A 5236-nucleotide genomic window follows, 5' to 3' on the forward strand; every position below is an offset into this window, starting at 1 on the left:
CTTTCTCACCAAGCTGCTTGGCGATGGTCTTGTAGCCCATTCCAGCCTTGTGTAGGTCTACAATCTTGTCCCTGACATCCTTGGAGAGCTCTTTGGTCTTGGCCATGGTGGAGAGTTTGGAATCTGATTGATTGATTGCTTCTGTGGACAGGTGTCTTTTTTACAGGTAACAAGCTGCTGTTAGGAGCACTCCCTTTAACAGTGTGCTCCTAATCTCAGCTCATTACCTGTATAAAATACACCTGGGAGCCAGAAATCTTCCTGATTGAGAGGGGGTCAAATACTTATTTCCCTCATTAAAATGCAAATCAATTTATAACATTTCTGACATGCGTTTTTCTGGATTTTTTTGTTGTTATTCTGTCTCTCACTGTTCAAATAAACCTACCATTAAAATTATAGACTGATCCTTTCTTTGTCAGTGGGCAAACGTACAAAATCAGCAGGGGATCAAATACTTTTTCCCCCCACTGTACATATAAAATATATCCATCTATTCATATATACATATAAAATATATCCATCTATACACACATGATCTATATATATAAAATATATCCATCTATACACATATGATCTATATATATAAAATATATCCATCCATACACACATGATCTATATATATAAAATATATCCATCTATACACATATGATCTATACATATAAAATATATCCATCTATACACATATGATCTATACATATAAAATATATCCATCTATACACACATGATCTATATATATAAAATATATCCATCTATACACATATGATCTATACATATAAAATATATCCATCTATTCATATATACATATAAAATATATCCATCTATACACACATGATCTATATATATAAAATATATCCATCTATACACATATGATCTATACATATAAAATATATCCAGATATTGGACTTGTAGAGCTGTCCTTGTCCTGATGTGGGACTAGTAGAGCTGTCCCTGTCCTGATGATGGACTAGTAGAGCTGTCCTTGTCCTGATGTGGGACTAGTAGAGCTGTCCTTGTCCTGATGTGGGACTAGTAGAGCTGTCCCTGTCCTGATGATGGACTAGTAGAGCTGTCCTTGTCCTGATGTGGGACTAGTAGAGCTGTCCTTGTCCTGATGTGGGACTAGTAGAGCTGTCCTTGTCCTGATGTGGGACTAGTAGAGCTGTCCTTGTCCTGATGTGGGACTAGTAGAGCTGTCCTTGTCCTGATATTGGACTAGTAGAGCTGTCCTTGTCCTGATGTGGGACTAGTAGAGCTGTCCTTGTCCTGATGTGGGACTAGTTGCGCTGTCCTTGTCCTGATGTGGGACTAGTAGAGCTGTCCTTGTCCTGATGTGGGACTAGTAGAGCTGTCCTTGTCCTGATATTGGACTAGTAGAGCTGTCCTTGTCCTGATGTGGGACTAGTAGAGCTGTCCTTGTCCTGATATTGGACTAATATTGATGTTCATTGTGAGAAAGCATCCTATTTAAGAAAAAAAGGTTATGGTTTATATACATTATATCATAAACATACAGACACCAGGCAAGTTTATTAGGTACACCTTTCTAGTAGAGGGTCGGACCTCCAGAACAGCCTGATTTGGGGCATGGAAACATTGCTCAATTGGTATCAAGGGACCTAACGTGTGCCAGGAAAACATTCCCCACACCATCACACCACCGCCACCAGCCTGTACCGTTTTGACACCAGGCAGGATGGGGGCCATGGACTCACGCTACTTAGGCTAAATCCTGACTCTGCCATCAGCATGACGTAACATGAACCGTGATTCGTTGGACCAGGTTATGTTTTTCCACTCCTCATTTATCCAGTGTTGGTGATCGATTTGCCCACTGGAGCTGCTTCTTCCTGTTTGTATCTGATAGGAGCGGAACCCGGGGTGGCCGTCTGCTGCAATAGCCAATCCGTGACGAGGACCGTTGAATTGTGCGTTCCCGAGATGCCGTTCTGCACACCACTGTTCCGTTATTTTTCCTGTTTGAGGCCCGCCTGTTAGCTTGCACCGTTCTTGCCATTCTCCTTTCGACCTCTGTCATCAACAAGCTGTTTTCACCCACAATTGCCGTTGACCGGATGTATTTTGTTCGTCGCACCATTCTCTGTAAATCCTAGACACGGTTGTACATGAACAGCCCAGGAGGCCGGACGTTTCTGAGATACTGGAACTGACGCGCCTGGCACCAACAATCATACCACGCTCTTAAGTCGCTTAGGTCGCTCGTTTTCGCCCATTCAAACTAACATTCAATAGAACAGTAACTGAATGCCTTGATGCCTGTCTGCCTGCTTTATATAGAAAGCCACGGCCACGTGACTCACTGTCTGTAGGAGAGAACTATTTCCGTGAACCATTTTCCGTGTACCTAATAAACTGGCCACTGAGTGTATGTCGGGGCAACGGGTCACCACTGAAAATAAGTCTTCAATTTGAGAAGTTTAGTTTTCCTTGTTTTTTTTAAGCCTAATATTGGATTTGGAGATCAAGCTCTTTAGACTTTCATTGTGTTCTCTCTACTCTAATGCTTGACTGTGGTCGATGGAAATGGTTTGACAGACACAGAATGGAATGAATGAAGACTATAAGAGGACCGGTAATGTCCACGCTGGAACAGATCATGTCCTTTCTGAGTTCTATGGAGCTTTAATTAAAGGAACATAGTCTTAGTGACCAACATGTTCTGTAAAGATCCCATTAAATGACCTGGGATCAGTGTTTCCCCTAGGAGTTTTTCATACCCATTAAATGACCTGGGATCAGTATTACCCATGGGAGTTTTTTTGAGTTTTTAATCCCCATTAAATGATCAAAACTGGGATCAGTGTTTCCCCTAGGAGTTTTTTTCAGAGGTGGGGGGGGGGGGTGGGGGGTTGCATTGCTACTAGCGTTAGCACAACAACATGCTAGCTGTTCCCATAGACTTCAAGTCATTAAGCCAACGACTATCCATTTAAAAGCGTGTCTAGGCAGAAATGTAAATATAGAAAATAATGACATGATTTTTTTTTTGCAGCGGTGAGCAACAGTTTAGTAGCGGTAGGCCACCGCTGCTCAATGAATATAGGGGAAACACCTGCTGAGATGAAAGCATTGGAGTTGGAAAAAGTAAAACATCGCGGCGGAATGAGGCAACCGTCTCTCTGTCCTACAAAGAACAGAAGAGATGATGACATCTGACGGCTAAATGACCTGGAAAAGTAGCTTCAGCAGATCAGCAGTTTAGCAGATTATCTCTTCCTTTCAGAGATGATGACATCTGACAGCTAAATGACCAGGAAAAGTAGCTTCAACATCAGCAGATCAGCAGATTATCTCTGAACAGAAGAGATGATGACATCTGACAGCTAAATGACCAGGAAAAGTAGCTTCAACATCAGCAGATCAGCAGATTATCTCTGAAAGGAAGAGATTATGACATCTGACAGCTAAATGACCAGGAAAAGTAGCTTCAGCAGATCAGCAGATCAGCAGATTATCTCTTCCTTTCAGAGATGATGACATCTGACAGCTAAATGACCAGGAAAAGTAACTTCAATATCAGCAGATTAGCAGATTATCTCTGAAAGGAAGAGATGATGACATCTGACAGCTAAATGACCAGGAAAAGTAGCTTCAGCAGATCAGCAGACCAGCAGATGATCTCTGAAAGGAAGAGATGATGACATCTGACAGCTTTTTCGTCTTATGGTTGGGTCTCCACCAATCAACAAGCCCTATTTTAAAAGCAAGAACGCTTCCAAAATGGTTTCCTTAATAATGGAGAAGATGGTGCCATTTGGGTCACAGACCAATATCTTCTAATCTGGTAGGACTGTAAACAAGAACTCTTTCTCCTTCTGGGTCCCGTATTTACAGTGTCTCAGATAGTAGGAGTGCTGATTTAGGATCAGTTCAGCGTTAGAGAGACGACCTGATCCTAAAGCAGCACTCTGAAACTATGTGAATATTGGCCCTGATGTGCCTCTGCTTAGGTTTTCTGCATCATTTAGGCTACACTGCCTGTCTATCTGCACTTCGTGGAACATAAAAACTTTATAGTAATTGTTGGGTATAGATATACAACATCCTGGATAGGGTGACTATAGCAGAGACTCTGAGTACAGATGCTTAGATCCAGGTCGTTTAGATCCAGGTCATATAGATCCTGGTCATTTAGATCCAGGTCATTTAGATCCAGGTCATTTAGATCCAGGTCATTTAGATCCTGGTCATTTAGATCCTGGTCATCTAGATCCAGGTCATTTAGATCCAGGTCGTTTAGATCCAGGTCGTTTAGATCCTGGTCGTTTAGATCCAGGTCATTTAGATCCAGGTCGTGTAGATCCAGGTCATTTAGATCCAGGTCATTTAGATCCAGGTCGTTTAGATCCAGGTCATTTAGATCCTGGTCATTTAGATCCTGGTCATTTAGATCCTGGTCATTTAGATCCAGGTCATTTAGATCCTGGCCATTTAGTAAAGGAAGGGAAGTTAGAGAGGAGGAGATGGAGAGATGGAAAGATGGAGGAGATGGAGGAGATGAAGAGATGGAGAGATGGAGAGATGGAGGAGATGGAGGAGATGAGGAGACGGAGGAGATGAAGGAGATGGAGGAGATGAAGAGATGGAGGAGATTGAGAGACGAGGAGATGGAGAGACAGAGAGATGGAGGAGATGGAGAGACGAGGAGATGGAGAGACGGAGAGATGGAGGAGATGGAGAGATTGAGGAGATGGAGAGATGGAGGAGATGGAGAGATGGAGAGATGGAGGAGATGGAGAGATGGAGAGATGGAGGAGATAGAGGAGATGGAGGAGATGAAGAGATGGAGGAGATGGAGAGATGAAGAGATGGAGGAGATGATGGAGAGATGGAGAGATGGAGGAGATGGAGGAGATGGAGAGATGAGGAGATGATGGAGGAGATGTAGAGATGAAGGAGATGGAGGAGATGGAGATGAGATGACGAGGAGATGAGGGGAAGAGGGGATGAGAGGATAGTCGAAGAGAAGGAGGAGAGATGGAGGAGATGCAGAGGATGAGGAGATGACATGACGAGGGGATGAGAGGAAGAGGGGATGAGAGGATAGTCGAAGAGAAGGAGGAGGATAGTTGAAGGAGGAGGCTGCAATTGAAAGTAACAGGGTAATCCTTGTGGATCCAGGTGTGGCTTACTGTAGGAAATAATGAGTCAAACTGTGATATACAGTACAACACAGGGACATGATGATAGCCTGGTTAATGAGGACATACAATAC

This window comes from Salmo salar, chromosome ssa18 (genome assembly GCF_905237065.1).
Source record: "Salmo salar chromosome ssa18, Ssal_v3.1, whole genome shotgun sequence".
Taxonomy (NCBI): domain Eukaryota; kingdom Metazoa; phylum Chordata; class Actinopteri; order Salmoniformes; family Salmonidae; genus Salmo; species Salmo salar.